Genomic DNA, 22,771 nt, shown 5'->3' on the forward strand with positions numbered 1-22,771 from the left:
GCCTCACCGAAATATTGGTTCTAGGCCCCATTTTTCTTTAGACCAAATCCGTTCTAATTTTTTATCTCGCTATCCTCCGCAGGTGAAATGATTACAACAGATTATTATAACCAAACTCAAAACGCGGAAGAAATCAGATAACTATTTTAATATAAAAAAGGGGGTTATATGGGGACTACCCCAAAAAGGGGGGGGGGGCGAATATTAATAATTTTTGGTAGGGAGATTTGTTACCATATACGACTACAAAATACCAAATTGCAACAAATTCGGTTGAAAAACGTGCTCAAGAACCCCAAAATACCGAAAATTGGGGGGGTACCCTTATATGGGAGCTATCCGAAAAAGTTGACCTATATTCATATTTTTTTGTGGAGAGATTTGCTACATATTAAGAACTCATAGTATTAAATTACAGCTATTTCGGTGGAAAAATACGATCAAAACCCCCCAAAATACTGAAAATTAGGAGGTACCGATATATGGGGGCTACCAGAAAAATTGGACCTATATTTATAATTCTTTGTAGAGACATTTAGTACCCAATAAGATCCCAATGTAGCAAAATTCAGTGAATTCGGTTGAAAAACGCGCTCAAGAACCCCTAGATACCGAAAATTGGGAGATACCCTTATATGGGAACTATACCTAAACGTGGACCGATAAAGCCCATCTTCGTACATGACCTGCTTGCAGACAAAATACGACTCTATGCAAAATGTTGGCGATCTATCTCAATTCGTTTAGACGCTAGAGTGATTACAACAGACAGACGGTCAGACAGACAGACGGACATGGCTATATCGTGATATAATTTTATGCTGATCAAGCATATATATCGTTAGCTAAATTGCAAAAAAGCCGTAACTAACAAAAAATTGAAAATTGAATTTTTGAATGTCAACACATGTAGTTTATTGACATTCACAATATTCATTCAAAAAGTCAATTTTCAATTTTTTGTTAGTTACGCCTTTTTGCAATTTAGCTAACGATATACTTTATATGGTCCGAAATTATTATTGCGATGATTTACAAACGGAAAAACAAAATTAATATACCCTCCATACTATGGTGGAGGGTATAATAACACATTTTTACAAAAATTATAGCGTTCTTCTACTAAAAGAATGCTCCAGAAGTTTATAGGAAATTCTCTGTATTGTTGAGGTTATAAAATGTCTCATAATATCTCAACTTTGATAGATTTGTGTTTTTAAATGCTCCTTTATAAATTATGAATTTGTTTCAATTTTATTATATTATTTAAAATAAATATTGACACAATTGTTGATCAATTATTTGTTGAAAAACATCCAATTGCCAAACAAACTCTTAAAACCAAATAAAGAAGTGAAACTTTACCATAATTCAAGCAAAGATGTTTCGAAAGAAAAAAACAAGTGTTTTATTTTGTTCAAACTTTAAACGATAACAAGTATCCATACACCAAAACCACCACCCTCATCCCCATAACAAATAGCCGACAAAAAACTCACAACAACAACATCGACCTTTTTTTGTGTTAAAGAGTTTTAAAACAAAACTTCCGTTTTGTCGTAAAGGCGGCAATGAACGGACTTGAAAGATTGGCTTAGCAGCGACTGACAGTCTGACTTGACTGACTCACTGAATGAGTGAATGATTTGGTTCAATGGCTCTTGTGGTTCGACAAAACGGCACTGCAATTGATTGACACTAAAACTCGATTGAAGAGCGATCGAGCAGCAAGCAGGTCTCAAGTCATAGACTTTATGTTATAGCAGTTGTTGTTGTTAGTATTGCTGTAATATTTAGTTTATGGTTTATATCTGTCCGTCCGCCCGTTACAGAGGTTAGGCAAATGTGTGGGTTGTGGATTTTTAGTTTGTTTTGTTTTCTTGTTTTTTGTAATTTTTTTGTCAAAGGCCATTTTTGGAGGTTACAATTTGGGCTGTGGTTTTCTTTGGGGTGCCACGTTAGTTGTTGTTTTTGTTTGTTTGATCACACAATTGAATGTGTAATGTTGTGGGGTTTTTTGTTTAAAGATATTCCCCTAAATGTTTTATTAGCATTCATTAGCTAACTAACTAACTGACCTAGTCGAATTTTTGAGTGGCTGATATGCTGGACAATGTTTTCTAGACGGAGAATACTCCGTCTTTGATGAAAACCCCCCCCTCAGCCAATAAAATTTACATCAAACAATTAATGTTTGTTCCCCACCCTCTAATCACAATTCAAAAAAATAACCTTGAAACTTTGTTATTGTATCTTGGACTTGATTGACTGTTTGTTTACAATATTTTACAATAATAAAAAAATCGAATAACAAGAAGAAAAAAAAAATTATGGATTTTATCAAACATTTTGTTGTTGTTTTATTTTTTTGTTGAAACAATTTAAGTTTTTTTGGAATATAAAAAAAAACAAAACAGAATACCTCAAACAACACATAAAATTTTACAGCAACGTGTTTGTTTTTTATTTACAAAGCTAATAATTCATTCAGGGCGTATTTATTACAACTCAAACATATTAATTTGTTTTAAAAAGTATGAACATATTTTATTAAGACTTTTAAATAAAAATAGGTTTACTTTTATTTTTCTTTGTAAAAAACATTACTGCACGTGTCTGCCATTATATAGGTAGAATACCCTTCTGCATCTCATCTTTAGAAATAGAGATTTTACGGAGAATATTCAAAGACAACGCCAACCAAAATCTTCTGTTAATATATAATTTTTCATATGGAAAAATCAACTTGAAAATAATACATCAAAAAATACAATTTTAAACCAGTGAACGGATCAGTATAGTTGGGCGGGGCCGACTATATGATACCCTACACAACTTCCACGAAATTCTATCTTTCTGTGGTCCTATATTCTGAGCTTGGGCAATATTTCGTGATATTTGCACCATATTGACCGACTATAAGTCAACAAATATTACTAATATTCAGTACAGTTGTGGCTTCTATAGATCGACTCGAAAAAGTACAAAAAGTTAAGTTTTCGGTCCACTATATGACACCGTAAGTAAATATTTAAGTCTAACTCCCACATCCGAGTACATACGACAATATAATATTTATCAATTTAAAGGTCAACTACTCCTCTTGGATATATTATCAACTTCACGGGTCTATGGCCTTTAGGGGTAAATATATACTCTATAGAATAAAAAGTTGGTCATTTTTCACACAAAAGTCAGGGTCCATTTGACCAGCTAAATATTGGCCGATCTTTATCAAAACCGGTAAGCTTATTCATTGTCCCGACCCTCTTCTCCATGTAAAAATTCGCGATGTTTGGACCATAATTGTGGCCTCTGGAGCGACCAGATAATCAGACAAAAAAAATTTTTGATCTATTTCATCCCCAAAAAATTGACGAATCTTTACCAAAAATAAGGGTATTCATTGGCCAGAACCCATCCTACATGCAAAATTTCTTGAAGATTGGCCCATAACTGTGACCTGTATCGTGTTTACTAATTGTAATGGACAGACGGACGGACACACATTCCTATATCGACTCAGCTAGTCGAAAAATTACGATCGGTATACTTAAAGGATCGGTATACTTAAAGGTCTGGGACCAATATTTCGCGGCGTTACAAACACTTGGGTCTGAACAAAGCTTTAATACCCTGAAACGAAATCCATGAACACCATTCAGAATTTTAGCCGCTTGGCTTGCATTTTCGCCTTTGTCAAAGAAAAACTGTAAAATGTACCGAATTTTCTCTTTGGTCACTTTCATTTTTAACACCCTGCAACTCACAACTGAATGCACCAAACAAAAAACAGCAACATATTTTTTTCTGCGAAATGTCACCCTTCCAACGAGCATAAACCTGAAATTGCTTGATCGATACTTTACGAGAAATCTATCAGTACAGCCATCTGCCGAAAAAATAATGGATTTATTTTTCCCCGACTTGATATTATTAAAAATTCACTCTTTGAAAAAAAATATATTTTTTTAAATCCATAACAAGAGACACTTACAAAAAGACAAGGTTTGAACAAAATTTAAAAAATCTTCAATAAAAAAAATGATTTTTAAATATTTTTTCATGTTGATTTTTTACAAATATTATGGCAATCGATGAAACTCTCATATATGTATGTGTGGTATATCAGCCGCCTAGATTTTGATATCCTTAGCCTAACGGCTTATAATAGTATACAAATTTTAAATATGCCTCATCGAAATATTAGTTTTAGACTCCATATTTCTTTGAACCAACTTCGTTGCAGATCACATCTGTCAATCTTGCTAGCTGGTGAGGACGATATCTCTCAAAGATAGTAACAGTTTTCATCCAAAACTTTGAACATTGTAATATTGTTTCCAAACTAAAATTAATTTCGAATATGGGAAATATCGTTTTTTTCCTTTCGCAAAGTGCCGAATATTTTGAAAAATTGCATATTCAATATCAAGAGTATGGCGTGTATATTTGAGAAACATAGATCAAGTCCGTAGATGGGACCCATCGGCCCACTTTAGTACCTCCACCACAAAATGCCATTAATTTCTTAATCCTATATAAGGCGAATGTGTTGTGTCAGATTTCATCCGAACTTTGCACATCGTAATATTCTATTAAACCTATATCAGCTTCCACAAACTTCTTCACAAAGTGTAAAATATGGAAAATTTTAAATTTCTAATATTGCTATATGTAGGTGTCATTTACAAATTTCTTTAGAAAGAATATCATTTATATGTTTTATAACAAACAAATTACATTAATAAAAGTATTTGTTAAGTAATTTTTCTTGTCGTTGCTGTTGTTGTATTGCATTCGTATTCCATTACATTGTCTTTGTTGTTGTTGCTGCTGTTGCTTTCCTATATACATTTCCTAATTAACACAAATATTTTTGTTAATTAGTTTTGCTGTCATTGCATTCTTTGGATGGATGGATGGCGGCGACGGCTTGAAGACAAGCAAAGAAAACGCTGAGCAAAAACAATACATGATGACAACAACAACAGCAAGTAATACAAAAAATTGAATTGAAATTAACGGCAATAAAGACACATTCTCTGTCTGACACATTATTGTGGACAGACGGATGAACACACGTATTTCGAAGTATACATTACTCAAGAGTGTTGGTCCCCCTCTCAAAATGTGCAGTTATTAATTATTTCCTGATTGCATAAAAGTTGTTGGGTTTTATTTTCTTTTATTACTACTTTTTTTTTTTTTTTGATTTTCATGCATTTTGCTAATGACATTTTAGTGACACTTTAGGTGTGTGAGAGAAAGAGAGAGAGAGAAAATTACCCATATTTGTAATGTCTAAAATGTATAGATTTTAGAGTCCAGTAGTGTTATCTCCAGAAACTATAAATAGCTTATGGAAAGAATATCACAATAAAAAACTAAGGAAAATAGTGAGGATCAGTGGCTGGGTTCGAAGCAATAGTCCTTCCTGCATTGCGCCTTGGCGGATAATGCCATACTTTCCCCTCTAATACGTACTTGTTTTATAAAACCAACAAACTGGGATTAAGGCTGACTATTTTGCCATGATAAGACTTCAGAGATTAAAAAAAATCCATGATAATCGACTTGGCAGATTTTTTTTAAATGTCCCCATTTTTAGTTTATCACATCTGTTTTTTTTTTTTTCAAATACTGACCGACCTTTCCTTTCTAGGAGTCAAACGATACTACTGACTTCAACTTGCACCAGTCGAAGTAATTTGTCAATAATATTGCTTGACTGTCTCTGTCTCCTAAACCCCTAAATATCCATAACAGTTCCGGCACATTTTGTAATGCTTTCCATTTTTCACCCTTCTCTAGAGAAATAATTCGAACGTGATGAATGAATATTTTTCTGTAAAAAGGAAAATATATTTAAAAAATAGCGACAACAGTGAAATGAAGTGCCAATAATTTTTGTTTTTGTTATTTTTATTTCCCACTTTTGTTGGTGTTATTTCTGTTGATTGGCTGTTGTAGTCTCATCCCGTCACCGTCATCACCATCAAACACCGCCATCGATACACTCGTGTGCCGTTGTCATCATCATTATCACCAATGATTTTTATTGTTGTTGTTGCTGCCTTAATTCGATTTTTTGCTATTTAATGACATTATTGCCGTCTAATGTATTTATTGCTGGAATTTTGTCACACACAGTTTTCGTGTCATAATTTGTTGTTGTTGTTTATTATTGTTGATGTTGTTGTTTAATTTTTATTTTTATTGTTGCTGTGAAATAATGTGTTGTAATATCAATGAAGTAAAATTAAATTAATTTGTTCAAAAAGTTTTTAGCAGTTTCATACAAAATTTTGTAGATTTGCAGAGGAGAAAGGGTGGCTGTTGATTTGAACAATGAAAAAAAACGAGCAAACTAACAAAAATACAATTTTAGTGCTGACTGCTGTTTTTTGCGGAGTTTATATAAAATATATATAAAATAGCCCATATACATTTAAAATAATACTTCTATTCTGATAATCGTATATATTAGGTTGGGGAAAAAAGAAATCCATTATTATTATTATTATTTTTATGGTTTAAAACATTTATGGTTGATTTTTAACTCCTAGGCGATTTTACGACTGCTAACATGCCGGTCAACTTCGATAATTTCTCCGATGTTATCGACATTTTCGGTCACCGGTCTACCTGTGCGAGGTGCATCTTTAACATCAAAAATTACTGAACATTGCTGCGAAATGTCACCCTTCCAACCAGCATAAATCTGAAATTGTTTCATCGATACTTTACGAGAAATCTATCAGTACCTAACCACTCCTTATTTTATTTATCCGAGCCTCTGTTAATCCTTGAAATTTTTTACTTTAAGGTCTAACAGTCCGTTGGCACATTAAACATATTAGTTTGGGGAAAAAGAAATCCATTATTTTTATATGAACTATAGGACTTTATTTAACATGCTTCGGAATGTCCGATGTGGGCCTTTCTTATAGAAGACCTGCTCTCTATTTGCAAAAAAAAAAACTCTAGTAGTCGATTTTCACAATCCTCCCTGGATACCAATTTCTTAACATTAAAGAAATTTAGCAATGCAAGAAAAAATAATAATGGTGCCGGACTGTATGCCGAAGTTTCTGGCGAGTCACTGTAGATGTGTGTGGCCTAGCGTTGTTCTGGTGGAACACGACACCTCTCCTGTTTTGGCCAATTCTGGCCGTTTCTGGTCAATTGCTATTTTCAAAGAGGTCCAGTTGTTGACAGTAGAGATCAGAATTTAGCATTTGGCCATATGGAAGCAACTCATAATAAATAATCCCCACCAAATGCATAGCAGAACCTTCCTGGTCGTTAGTCTTGGTTTGGGCAACGTTTGAGGTGATTCGCCACTCTTTGACAACAATCGTTTTCGCACAGGGTTATTGTATGTGATCCATTTCTACGTTTAAGAAATGGGTCTATCTCATTCCGTTTGGCCAAGGCTTCGCAGGTGGAAATTCGATCCATCCTAATTTCTCTGTTAATTGGTGTGGCACCCAAACATCGAGCTTCTTTTTGAATGCAGTTTTGTGTAGATAGTTTAAAACAGTTTTATGGTCGATTTTTAGCTCCTGGGCGATGTTACGACGGTTAACATGCCGGCCAACTTCGATAATTTCTCCGATTTTATCGACATTATCGACAAATCCAACATAGTGGATTTCGACTTGTTCTTAAAAGTATGTATGTGAGCTTAGAAAACATTTCCAGATGTAATTCTTAAAAAAATATATATTTTTGTAAAAAACCGTCTTTAAAACTTAGTCCACAAGGTCAGATAGTCCTTGAAAATAGTTCTTTATAAAATCCACGCCAGATATTTCTACAATTATTTTTTTCACAAAATCAAAGTTTTTAGCTCAGCTGGTCCTTGAAAAAAATGTTCTTTTTTAAAGTCACATCCTGTGTTTTAAAATATTTCTAAAATATTAAGTTTCTCCTTCCGAATACTGTGCTTGCATATTCCTTGATATCACTATAATTTTTTTTGTTGCTAATGGTCGTGAATATTTGTTGCTGTTTATATAACTCTTGTGTGAACAATGTTTTTTTTATTTATTTTGGATTTCGTGTTTGAATTGAATGCTTCCTTCCTGACCTTGCTGCCGTTTATTATCCATCCATACGTGAACGTGTATATTTCGAAAAAAATGGTATTTTGTTGCCGCCCCGCCCCGCTAGGGAATATACTGTGCTATAATTATCACGACAAATTGTTTTTTTAATTCTCATTTTTTATTTTTATTTACAATTTTGTATTGAAAACAAACAACAGCAACAACGATGATGATGACGTTATGCGTTTAGTTGTTGTTATTGTTGTTGTATTATCTAGTTGGTGGACACCACCATGCATATTTGCAATGAAAAGCGGCATTTTTATTTATTTTGAAACCGCATTTATATTCGTCCGGCCGGCTGTCTCTCGCTCCATCCTTCCGTTTAGTTGTTCTGTTCATTCTGTTGTTGTTCTTCTTCTTCTTCTTTAGGTTTTGTTTTGTTTTCATGATTACACTGTTGCACGCATTTTTTCCCTTTCCTTTTCAACGTTACGCCAAAATTGTTTGCAGAGCCTTGTCTGCTGCCTCTAAGTGGCGTTCGCATGTCTGTTGTTTTGTTTGTGTGTGTGTGTGTATGGATGCCTGATATTTTTTGCTATCTGTTGTCTGGTCGTGTTTCTCTTTTTTTGTCCACTTCCTTTTATGGTCTAAATATGGAACCTGTTGATTATTGCAGCTATTTTGATGATATCAATTGTTTGTTGGATGATGGTGCCAAAAGAACAACAACAGCAGTGACAACAACTCGGAGGCATTATCTCTATTTGTTGTTGATATGGTGGGGAACAGCGTGAGACTTAATTTTTTTGTTTTGATAATTATCATCGGTATCAGATTACCCCATTCTAGATATATACAATAAATAAGGCTAATTATTTTCTTTTCGAATATTTCTTTTAGATAAGCAAAACCTACTATTCAGTGGGTTCTTGACAAAAACTTCCTTAAAAAATCCCCACCTATTATTCTGGAAAGCTATTCTTTAAAAAATCCACACCTATTATTCTATGGGTTCTTAAAAAAATATTCGTTAAAAATCCACGCCTATTATTCTTGAAAGATATTCATTAAAAAATCCACTCCTGTTATCCTGTGGATTCTTGAAAAAAATCTTTAAAAAATCCAAGCTTATTATTCAGTGGGTCCTTGAAAAAAATCTTAAAAAAAGCCACGCCTATTATTCAGTGGGTTCTTGAAAAAAATCTTTAAAAAAGCCACGCCCATTATTCAGTGGGTTCTTGAAAAAAAAAATATTTAAAAAATCCAAGCCTTTTGGTCTGCAGGTCCTTGAAAAAATTTTCTTTAAAAATCCAAAAATATTCTTTGAAAAATCCACTCCTATTATTCTGTGGGTTCTTAAAAAATATTCTTTAACAATCCACTCCTATTATTCTGTGGGTTCTTAAAAAATATTCTTTAAAAATCCACGCCTTTTAGTCTGCCGTCTCTTGAAAAAATATTCTTTAAAAATCCATGCCTTTTAGTCTGCCGACTCTTGAAAAAATATTCTTTAAAAATCCACGCCTTTTAGTCTGCCGACTCTTGAAAAAATATTCTTTAAAAATCCACGCCTTTTAGGCTGCCGGCTCTTGAAAAAATATTCTTTAAAAATCCACGCCTTTTAGTCTGCCGGCTCTTGAAAAAATATTCTTTAAAAATCCACGCCTTTTAGTCTGCCGGCTCTTGAAAAAATATTCTTTAAAAATCCACGCCTTTTAGTCTGCCGACTCTTGAAAAAATATTCTTTAAAAATCCACGCCTTTTAGTCTGCCGACTCTTGAAAAAATATTCTTTAAAAATCCACGCCTTTTAGTCTGCCAACTCTTGAAAAAATATTCTTTGAAAATTCACGCCTATTTGTTTGTGGGTCCTTAAAAAATGTCTTTAAAAATCCATGCTTGTTGGTGTGAGTCTTTAAAAAAAAAATTCTTAAAAAATTCCTGATTCTTAGTTTGTGGGTCCTAAAAAATATTTTTAAAAAAATCATTGCCTATGGATCCTTGATAAAATGTTCAATGAAAACCTACGAATTTTATTCTGTGGGTCCTTCAAATGTATTCTTAAAAAACAATCAAAGATTTTTGGCGGGTGGTCCTTGAAAAATATACTTTTAAAAATGCATGTCTATTATAGTACGGAACATTGAAAAAATAATTGTTTAAAAATACACGTCCTTAAAACATATTCTTTAAAAAATCAGTTGGTCTGATAGTCGATGAAAAACATATTTTAATTTTTTTTTTCATTAAGAAGTCGTTATTTGTTTTAATCTCATGACTTATTATATAAAGAAAAAAATTGGTTATTTTTTATTAATTTAATTCGTTTAAAATCCTTGTATAACCACCCTAATAAATTCCTATACATTTTGTTTACCTTCATGTGTTTACTTTGCCTACTCCATGCCATGTTTTCGCTCTTTTTTATTTTTTTATTATTATTATTATTTTTTTTTTTTTGCAAAAGCAAGCAACCACCTCTTCAAATCAATAAAAAACATGAATATGGCAAAAATAATTGCATCAATGTATTGGTTGATGGTCGGTGTATTCATCAATCTCCCTGCTGCTGTATTGTTTGTTTGGTGAGCACTTAAATTGAGAAATGTTTGTTTGCTCGTGTTTTTTTTTTGTTTTTGCTGGTGCATATCACTCATACGCCTACAACACAACTATGGCAAACAAACGAACACAACATGCATTGTTGCTGTTTGTTAACAAAATAAACTTCGTTTGTCCACTTGAAGTTGTTGTATTGTGTGTTTTGGGTGGTGGTAGTAGTAGTAGTGGTGGTGGTTGTTGTTACATTCGTGTTGTTTTGTTTGTGAGTGATTCATCATCTACCTCATCGTCGTCTTCGTCATTATAATCAACCTGTTTTTTATTAGGAGTCAATAACACATTAAGGAGGCACACACACAAGAAGAGAAAGAGAAGCCTATATAACTCTTTTATAAGCTCTGAGTATTCAATATAATATAAGGTTCTCCCTTGGTAATCTATTATGAAAGGGAGAAAATGTTATTATTGAGTGGTAACCAACAAAGCCAGCCGGCCTATCGATTGGTGGTAAATCAATTTCTCTGGTACTCGTCGTATGCCTGCTTCGCTCTTTTTAATATCAACTAATATTACATGTCCTTAGTTTGCCTTTTGTTACACATATAACATATTGACAATGGACAGACGGACATACATATATACGTTTTTGTGTATAGATTCAGTGTTAAGTTGAGGTTTTCTACATACATATTCATGCATATATTATTATTTTCTCCTTTTGTGTCATATATGTTGGCTGTTTAATCTATTTATATGAAGTGGGATTTGTCCCTTGGCAACATTTGTTGGCTGCTGGTAGATTGGTGACATGCTTGTCCTTCAACTTCTACAGGACATCCTCTAACCATAGGATCCACTGAAAACCTTTGACGAAGGCCTAAAACAAACATTGACACAGGCACAGTGGCACAAAAACAATAAATAAAATATATTATCACATTAAAAAATAAAATTAATAAAAATAATAAAAAATTAGAATTAAAATAATTTAAATACATAATAATTAACAGAGCAACATAATAAAATATAAAATGAGAAAATAGAAAAATAATAATTTATTAAAAAATAAAAAGTTTTCTCATTTTATAAATACAAATTAATTTATTTTATATACCTATAATTAAAATAATTTTATTTTATATCATTATTGTTTTTTTCCTATTTTTTTTTACTATTTTTTTTTACTATTTTTTTTTCTATTTTGCTCCCACTGTGCATTCTAACCCATTGGCTCATTCTGAGTGCAGGCATGTTCTTTGTTACTTTGAGGTTTCCCTTTGTTTTGAAGGACTTCTTATTATTGTCATGTCATGTCTTGTTTTGTCGTTGATGGTGGTATTGGTGCGACTTATGTCAACAAAATTTAAATGCTAATGTTGTAACAATGCAAACACCCAAACCACGGAATGGACTAGGAAGAATAGGAAGTAATATCGACAATACACCCTACATTATTCTGTTCAGAGGTACAGAAAAGGGTTATTTTAAATCGAAAGAAAATCTACTGTTTTTTAGAATAAAATAATTCATGAATATTTTCTAAGTACAATCGGACTCAGGCAGGCGCGGATTTTTTAAAGAATGTTTTTTCAGGGACTCGCAGAGGCGTGGATTTTTTAAAGAATATTTTTTCAAGGACTCACAGTAGCGTGGATTTTTTAAAGAATATTTTTTTCAAGGACTCACAGAGGCGTGGATTTTTTTAAAGAATATTTTTTCAAGGACTCATAGAGGCGTGGATTTTTTAAAGAATAATTTTTTCAAGGACTCACAGAGGCGTGGATTTTTTAAAGAATAATTTTTTTCAAGGACTCAAAGAGGCGTGGATTTTTTAAAGAATATTTTTCAAAGATCCACGCTCCTCCAAGTTTGGATTTTTTAAAGAATATTTTTTCAAGCGTGGATTTTTAAAAAATATTTTTCAAGCGTGGATTTTATAAAGAATATTTTTTCATGCGTGGATTTTTTAAACAATATGTTTTCCAGGGACTCACAGAGGCGTAGATTTTTAAAGAATATTGTTTTCAAGGACTCACAGAGGCGTGGATATTTTAAAGAATATTTTTTCAAGTGTGGATTTTTAAAAAATATTTTTTCAAGCGTTGATTTTTTAAAAAATATTTTTTCATGCGTGGATTTTTTAAACAATATTTTTTCCAGGGGCTCACAGAGGCCTGGATTTTTTAAAGAATATTTTTTCAATCGTGGATTTTTAAAGAATATTTTTTCAAGTATGGATTTTTTAAATAATATTTTTTTGGATTTTATAAAGAATATTTTTTCTAGCGTAGATTTAAAAAAAAAATATTCTTTCAAGCGTGGATTTTTAAAGAATATTTTTTCAAGTATGGATTTTTTAAAAATTTCAAGCGTGGATTTTTGGATTTCTAAATTTTGGCGTGGATTTTTAAAAATGTTTAACGTCCTTCCTCAATTTAGTTTTGGATTTTTGGAAGGACTTTTCCCAATTTAGGCCTAGATTTTCAAAATATTCTTATTTTTGTCAAAGACTTTTCTAATACCCAAATTTAGACGTGATTTTTTTCAATTCATTACTTAATTTTTAATATATTTTTCAAGGACTTTCCTCAATTTGGGAGTGGATGTGTTAATCGTTTTCTTTTTTAAATGTCCTTACTCAGTTTAGGATTGGATTTTATTGATCTTTTCTTAAGGCTTCCTTCCTCAATTTGAGCCATATTTTCAAAGTTGTTTTAATGACCTTTCTCTGTTCAGCGTAGATTTAACAATTTTTTTCAATGACAATTTTTTAGGAACATTCCTCATTTTAGAATGTTTGAAAATTGATCTTCTATGGACATAAGGTGTTTTATAAAGATGAATATATTCCCTGATAGGTACGGAATGTATATAGAATCCCGTACCTATCTTTCGACTTGAATATCCCACTTTAATATGTCTTTAAAAATGTGCATGCATATAGAGTACCACAAAGTCGTTCTTCACATTCCCTTTCAAACCACAAACGACCCTTAATAACTGGCTTTTGTTCCCCTTTTACTTTCAAATCCCTTACCAAATTCACTTATTAATGTGCATTGAGAGTGATGTTAGCTAAGGGCTCAAATGCAATTCTCCCACACTCTCAGTGTATTTTTTTCTCTCTCTTTCTCATGGTTTTCCGTAACGTATACGTATGAGTAACGCACGCAGACCCCTTTTTAGTCATCATTGGCTACGTTAATAATAATTACTAGAGTAAAGCACAGTTAGTACGATGATACTCTGCTCTGTTCTCTCTTTGCCATCCTCTTTATTTTTGTTGGTGACAAGAATTGTCACTGAGAACAAACAAACATATTCTTGATGTCATTCTTTATTTACACTCTGTCGGTGGTTCTTCGTGGTGCTGCTGCAATCACGAGTGCAGTGGCTGGTTGGCGTGCGTTGCCTTGCGTTCATTCGTACCCTAATACACAACTCAAGAGTGTAGTGTAAGAGGGCTGAGTGAGTTTAGCCTTCGTCGTCGTGTGTGTTGTGATGGATACTTAAACATGTTTTTTTATAAAAAAAATAAATAAAATGAAATAAAACAATATTGTGATAAGACTCCAAGTCATTACGTCAAATAAATATTGTAAATAAAAAATATTAAAATATTTTCATTGATTAAAAAGAGAGTGTTTACTTGTGTGAGAGAACGAACTAAGCATTAAGAGAGCTGGAATTTTGCAAATAAACGGCTCGGCTCTATGTTATTTTTATTATGATTGTATTTTATTGTTATTGTTGCTGGTTATCGTTGGTGGTCGTCGTCGCTTGAAAAACGTTATCGCATTATGGCGGCATTGCTATTTGAATTTGAATCTTTGGTTGGTTAGTGGCAACAGCAACACAAAAAGCTCTCGTTAGAATACCACCTGTTTAACGAGCTTTTCTCTGGTGTGGGTGTGTGTGTGCGTGCGTGTGTTTATTATCATCATTATTATTATTTTCCTCCCTTCGGTCTGTGTTTTTAACCCCAAAAGAAGAGGGTATTAAATTTTCCAAGTAACGTTGAGTCAGTCGGTAGTGATTACCGAAAACTTGAATCGTTGTTAGCCAGTCGTCGTCGTCGTTAGTCAACCCGTTATGTATTGAAGAAGTGCCGGTTAATCAGTTTTCGTTCGTTCTTTGTTTGGCTCTGTTATAATATTTTCGATGTTATTTAATAATAAAAAATATGGAAATGTAAAAATTTAATTTAAGGAAAAATTGTTGTTGTTGTATATAGTTCTCCATCGTGCGTGTGTGTGTGTTTGAGTGCTGTTGTAAAAATAGTCATCATATCTTAAGTGCTCTTTTTGAAAAAAAAAGTGTTGAATATAAAAATAAATAGGAAATCACAAGAGACAAATAGCAACAACAACTGCAGTGGCAACTAAAATAAAAATAAATTCAAGTAAATGTGTCTTGGCCTAAAAATAAAATTGATTTTTTGTTAAACATCGATCGATTTGTTGTGTCGCCTCGCCAACATGGTCGTGTTCTATCGTTGGGTCGTAAAAGACAAATGGTGGTTTGGTTGGTTGGTTTACATAAAACAAATTCGAAGAGAAATTTAAAATAATCTATTACAAATTAACAAGTAAATGAAGTAAAAATTTGTTAAAAAAGAAAATAATTGACAAAAAAAAAGTATAAAATACAGAAATTAAAGTGAAATTTAAATTAATAATATTTTGTGAAATAAACTAAATATTCGCAAAAAAATTAAAATAAAAAATATATTTTTTAATAATAATGATATTAAAATTACAAAATAAAATAAAAAATTAAAAATATAAAAAGTAAAAAAAATTATAAAAATATTTATAAAAATATAGAAACAAAAAAAAAAAAATACAATTTGTTTTTAAAAAAATAAATATAAAAAATAAAAATAAAAAAAAATACCTAATATAAATTTAAAAAAGAATATAAAAGTCATTCGTAAAATGTATATAAAATATATAGCAAAAATCGGCAAAGAAAATTTAAATTAAAATAGATACATAAAAAGAGAAATTAGGAAAAAGTAAAAAAAATATTTTAAGTAGTTTAAAAAAATATATTAAAAAATTTAAAAAAAAAAAATTTAAAAAAAATTTTAAAAAAACTTTACAAAGACATTAAACATCGAAAAATCAGATAAAAAATAAAATATATAAAAATATCAAATTAATAAAAAAAAAATAGGGACAAAATAAATAAAGATACAAATATTAATAATAACATTAAAAAAATATCTTCTTAAAAAATATAAAAACAAACAAAAATTAAATAATTAACAAATTATTTTCAAAAAAAGGGTACAAATTTTTATTGCTATTACTCATGTACGATTATTTACTTTGGCAATTAAATTGCGGAAGAGACCGACAGAAAAGAGTGTGAGAGAGAGTGAATTGTGTTCTGTGCTTTCAAATAAAAACAACGGCAAATGCCATTCCGTTGTACGTACGTGTGTGTGTGTGTTTGAGTCTTCGACTAGTGATAAGAAAATAAAATATTTGTTTAAAAAAAGTTTTATTTTAATAATCCATTATATTATAAAGAGTTTGTTGTACTTTTTTCGGTGTTTTTGCAATATTAGTTTTGTTTTTTTGCGTTATCTCCCGTCAAGAATCGATCTTATCTCAATAAAAATACTAAGAGAGACGGAGCGAGAGAAAGTTTTGCAGCAACAATAAAGAGAGGAGTTTCTTAATTATTTTCATTTTCATACAATAAATAATATAAAGAGGCAAGGAATTAAAGTGTTACAACTTGTTAAATCAGATCAATGGCAAACAACGGCGTGAGTGGCGTCGATTAGTAAATAAAAACCACAAATATAAATAAAAAATATGTATTTTTTAATATTACAGATTATTTAATATTTAAAATAATTTTATAAAAAATAATAATTCTGAAAAAAATATTATTCCAATTTTTTACATATAATATAAAATATGTTAAAATTAAATTGTGTATTTTTCTATGCAAGGTAATTTTGTAGGTGATGTAGGTCAATTATTGATTTGTCATATCTAATTATATGCCACACAATTTAATGAAAAATAAAATATGAATAAATATAAAGGAATATTTGTGTAGTAAAACCCGAAAATATATTTTTCAAAAAATGTCCCTAGAAAGTTGTAACTTTTATTCTCTACGATTTGTTTTTTCTTATTTTTTTTTCGAGGTAAATTTTTGTGCTTCTGAGTCACCTGCCCCCCACATATTGCTTATCAATCAAATAATAATGGGCCCAAAAATTTGTGGTAATGAATCATAATAGAGACAGACAGACAGTTTTTTAGTATGTAAGGGAATGTAATTAATCTAGATGTGTCAGAATTATTTCAGTTTCAATTAGTTATTGTTTTTAGATGCGGTTAAGCTGCAAGCACAACAACAGCAATAAATAAACAACAGTGCCATAACCAACCACAATAAAAAATGTTAAAAATAAAAAATTATATCTTTTTGTTTATTTTGATTAAACCTCTAAGAAATTGCTCAAGGATTTTTTATAAAAGAAAAATTTTAAAAATATATTTTTTAATTCACCACTCTGTAGATTTGGTTACAATAGTTTTGTATGGACTAGCAAACCCTAGATTGTTTAAAAAGATACGTTTTCAAATATCTAGCAGGATGTCGATTTTAAGTTTTTTGAAAATCTCGATCTTTAATTTAATTTTTTAATATAATTTCAAATAAATAGCAGATCGCAATATTTTTACAAAAATATTTTTCAAGACTATCTGAGAATGGAGGTTTTAAACATATTTTTTTGTCTTGGCAGAGTAGATTTTTGTTTATAAAAAAATTTACTCAAGTTTTTCAAGTAACCCGTACATTTTTAAATGAATTTTTATACACTCACAACTATGTTTTTCAGGGTATTATAGCTTTGTGCAGCCCCAAGAGTTTGTAACGCCGTGAAATATTGGTCCTTGACCTACTTAAAGGTCGATCGTCATATCTCGACTAGCTGAGTCGATTTAGACATGTGTGTCCGTCCGTCCATTATAATTTGTAAACACGATACAGGCCACAGTTATGGACCAATCTTCACGAAATTTTGCATGTTGGATGGGTTCTGGCCAATGAAGACCCCTTTTGTTTTTGGTAAAGATCGGTTAATATTTAGGAGATGAAATGGACCAAACACTTTATATTTGTCTGATATTCTGGTCGCTCCAGAGGCTGCAATTATGACCCAAACATGGCGAATTTTTACAAGGGGATCGGGCCAAAGTATAAGCATGCCAGTTTTGATAAATATCGGTCAATATTTAGCGGGTCAAATGGACCCCTTACTTTTGTGTGAAAAATTACAAAATTTGTACTCTCTGGTGTATATATTTACTCCTGAAGGACATGAAGTCGAGATGTTGATAGAATATCCAAGAGGAGCGGGTTGACCTTTAAATTGATACCAATTTTATTGTCGTATGCACACGGATGTGGGAGTTGCACTTAAATATTTAGAGGTGCTTAGATATTCAGATATTATATGGTAACCCAAGGTAACCGAATCCAAAGAAATTATTTGGCGGAAATATAGCACTGATGGTTTAGAAATTTTCCATGAGGATCCAGATATGGTCAAGGACAACGTCTATAATTTTCCGTGATGATCAGATTATAATATTAGGATGAAGTGGACCGAAAACTTTATCTTGTGTGTTTTTTTTTTTAGGTCGATCTATAGGTCACAGTTGAAAGCCGAACATCACAATACAACCCACGGTGAAGAGAATCTGGACAAGTAATTAGATGTACTGTACTGAATGTTAGTAAGATTTTTTGACCTCTAGTCGGTCAAGAGAGTGCAAATATCGTGAAATATTGCCCAGCCTTAGAATATAGAACCGCAGAAAGTTAGATTTTCGTGGTAGTTGTGTAGGGTATCTAATGGTCGGCCCCGTCAGACTGCTCCGCTCACTGGTTTTAGCACATTTTTGTCGTGGCAGCGTAGGTTTTTGTTTATAAAATATTTTATTCATGTTTTATTTGTCTATAATTTTTTTGGAAATATTTTTTTAAGTTCAAATAGCGCACATTTTGTTAATAGTTTAAATTTTTTTCAAGTAACCCGTAGATTTTTAAAAATTATTTTATTTTTAACTTTCATTTCTTTTTCAATTGATAGCGGATAATTTATTTGTTGTTTTAAAACCTATATTGCTGGTAATAAAAAAATACCTTAATTAATTTTCTCCAGCATCACGTCACTGTTTCTATCCCTCTTCTTTGCATTTTTATCTCTTCCCGCCCCAGGAGACACTGCTCGCGTAGACAGACAGACGGGCAAAAAAATAATTGAAAATCAATTCATGTAGCATTTAATTACTTTTAATTGACTTCGACTGGCACTTTTGACAATTCCAGTTCATTAATCAAAACAATCAGCCCAGAAGCTAAATGACAAGAACAACAACAACCACTAATAAAAAATACGGTAGCAATGGAGGGATAGCTCGATGCTATTGAATGCGAAAACAAAATAGTTGTCACAAAAAATGCGAATTAGAATAATCAAAAAAAAAAAAATTGAAAAAAGAGAGAATGAAAGAATAATAAAAAAAACAACATTTGATATTCATGAAAGTGAAATTATTTGCAAAAAAAAAAGTTAAATGACTGGGTTCTCCAAATTCCACAAAAGAGAAATTTCCGTTCACTTCATTTAAAGCAGATGATATGACCTTATTTGCAAATATTTCTTTGTCGTTATTATAAACAAAACAAAACAAGCAAAACTAATTCTCAAAATAAATGGAAATGATTTTTGTTGTGTTGTTTATCGATAAAGTTAGGCAGACTTGTCGATCGATCGTTAATTTATTATCCTTAGTCACTCGACATGACGTTCGCTATCGAAATAAATTCCGTTTTCTGATTATCAACCAAAAAAATGGGTCATTGCCTGGCTTGATTAGCAAACTATTCTGTTCTGTCCTCTCTCTTTGGTTTTATTTTTTGGTAAATTATGAAAATGATTTCATTAATAATTCATTAGTGCCAACAGTTATCTGAGTAGCCAGATTCCCATTTACCTCGCTGGCACTTGATATCGTATATCAAAATTCTATTTAGAACATGTAAATCATTCGGATAACTACCGAATAAAATGGCTAACAACTTTTTTGGCGCATGGCTGTGGTCGAAGCAGCTACCAAACGTTTATTGTGTTTAGCGAATATTTACCTAATAAGGCTGTGCGGTTTTCTAATTTTAGAAATTATTTTGGGAATTTATATATTTAATATATTTAAGATTTAAAAATATTTATTGAGCCGAATCATTATTTTTAACAGTTTTTTTCTTTTTGGGAAACTTTTTTTTCAAAGACTATATGAGACTTGGATTTAAAAAAAATTGTTTTCAAATTATTTTTTTAAAGACTAACAGAAGCGTGGATTTTGAGAAAAAAATTAATGACTTTCTGAGGCGTGGATTTTTTACACACATTTTTTTCAATGACTATCTGGGGCGTGAATTTTTATACCCTACACAACTATGTTTTCAGGGTATTACAGCTTTGTGCAGCCCCAAGAGTTTGTAATGCCGCGAAATTATGATCCTTGACCCACCTTTAAGTTTACCGATCCCGATCGTCATATCTCAACTAGCTGAGTCGATCTATACATGTGTGTCCGTCCGTCTGTCCATTATAATTTGTAAACACGATATAGGCCACAAAATTCACGAATTTTTGCATGTAGGATGGGTTCTGCCCAATGAAGACTCCTATTGTTTTTGGTAAAGATCGGTTTATGTTTAGGGGAAGAAAAGGACCAAATACGTCCGCAATTATCGTCAAAACATCGCGAATTTTTACATGCAGAAGGGGGTCGGTCCAAAGAATAAACATGTCTTTTTTGATATGTTGGTCAAATAGACCCTGACTTTTTTGTGAAAAATTACAAAATTTGTATTCTATAGCGTATATATTTACTCCTGAAGGACATAGACCCGAGAAATTGACAAGTATATCCAAGAGGAGTTGTTGACCTTTAAATTGATACTGATTATATTGTCGTATGTACTCGGATGTGGGAGTTACACATAAATATGTACAGGTGCTTCCGTTTTCAGATATTATTTAGTAACCCATTAACACACTAGAGGGTGGAAATATCACACTGATCGATTTGAAATTTTCCATGTGGTTCCAGTTATGGCCATGGACAACGCCTACAAGTTTCGGTGATGATCAGATTAAAATTTTCGGATGAAATGGATAGAAAACTTAATTTTTTTAGGGTCGATCGATCACAACACAATCCACGGTGAAGGGAATCTGGACAAGTAATTAGAAGGCCTGTACTGAATATTGGTAATATTGTTTGGCCTCTAGTCGGTCAAAAAAGTGCAAATATCTCGAAGTATTGCCCAAGCTCAGAATATAGAACCACAAAAAGTTAGATTTTCATGGAAGTTGTGTAGGGTATCGTATGGCCGGCCCCGTCCGACTATACTGCTCCGCTCACTGGTTTAAATTTTTTTTCATAGACTAAAATTTTTTAAAGACAATTTTTTACCTGCCATTGGTGGAAGTGGAACAGACCTGATTATTGCTTAATTAGCAATGCGTGTACGTAAGTTCGAAGATTTTGTGTTGCAGACATTTATTACCACCCCAAGCAATGGAAACAGCAGCAAATCAACAAATGCAACGACAATAGAATAAATTGAGCTGAGCTGAACTGAACTGAACGACACTTGAAATGTCTAGGAGGAGCTTTGTTTCATTTCATTTTGTTTTCTTTTTGCTCATAGGTGCTGCTCTAATTTCTTTATTTCTTCGTTTTTGAGAATGCATAATAAAAATCCAAAACAAAATTATTAAAAATGTCACGTAGAATCATTTTTGTTGTTGTTGTAGAATATGATTAGAATTTAAACACAAAAATATGACTTGAGAAAAAAAGTAAAAGTTTACCTAGCTAGGCATTGTTGACTGTTTAATATTCTGGAGGTTAACTTTAATTAATTTTTGGTCATGCCAAAATCGAATATACACCTGTCTGTGGATTGTCTATGAATAATTTTTTCAATTTTTTTTAGATTCATAGAAAGCGAAGGTTATTGTGTGTGTATTTTTATAGAATTAGAAATTTGTAATCAAATTATTTGTGGGTGACTATTTTTTTCTGGGGATTTTTATTTTTGAAATGAAAAGAATTTTCAAATTTTGTTAATTTTTATGATCTCAGTCTTATTATTTTGTCATTCTATGTCAATATCAGTTAGACGTTTATTTTGGTTGTGTTGGGCTAGATAAGCAAACGTCATTAAAAGTTATCTTATCTTTGACCATGGATCTAATTCTAATCGCTTGTGAGGTTTACATTAGCTATGCCAAGGGTTTAATAACAGAACTAAAAGCAACCCTGAAAAAATATTTTTGTTCGTTGTGTCGATAATATTTCATGGCCAAATTTTTCTTGGAGCTTTGGTGTAATAATGAGCATATCTCTTTTTTTACAATTATTAATCAGTCATAAATTATCATAAATGTCAGGTGGAATGTAGATAGACTGTCATCGTTTGTGGGAGAGAGTACGAGAGACATGGACATTTCTAACTAGAAAAATATCTTTGACAGTTTTTCATAAAATATTTAGAAAAAATCAAACCGCTTGTAGTCTTCGAAAAAAAAACTTTTAAAAACCCATGCCCCTGATAGTCCTCAAAAAACATATTTAAAAAAACCTCTGCCTTTGGTAGCTAAAAAATTAACGCATCTGTCTTTAAACAAATATGTTTGACAAATCCACCGTTCCGATAGTCATCGAAAAAATTATTAAAACTCCAAAAAATTCTAGTCCGGCTGTCCAAAAAATGCACGCCTCTGATAGTCAAATATTTTCAAAAAATCTCCGCCTTTTAAAAATTGAGCGGAGTAGTATAGTCGGACGGGGCTGACCATACGATACCCTACACAACTACCACGGAACTCTAACTTTCTGTGGATTTTTATTCCGAGCGTGGGCTATATTTCGTGATAGTTGCATCCTCTTGCCCTTTTCCTTACATTGACATATTTTCCGAAGTTTACTAATATTCAGTATAGTCTTTCTAATCACTTGACCTTACTCCCTTCACCGTGGGTTCTGTTGTGAAGTTCGGATTATAATTGTGGTCTATAGATCGATTAAAAAAAAAGAA

At 31.8% G+C, this 22,771-nt stretch overlaps 1 protein-coding gene across 2 annotated transcripts in view; it reads left to right on the forward strand.

The window, feature by feature from the left end:
* Positions 1–22,771, forward strand: part of LOC133336306 (serine/threonine-protein kinase N) — a 146,186-nt gene that overhangs the window by 60,992 nt on the left and 62,423 nt on the right. The window lies entirely within an intron of this gene.

Source organism: Musca vetustissima, unplaced genomic scaffold (genome assembly GCF_032173495.1).
Source record: "Musca vetustissima isolate MV318-11 ecotype Yass unplaced genomic scaffold, APGP_CSIRO_Mvet_v1 utg2253, whole genome shotgun sequence".
Lineage (NCBI taxonomy): Eukaryota > Metazoa > Arthropoda > Insecta > Diptera > Muscidae > Musca > Musca vetustissima.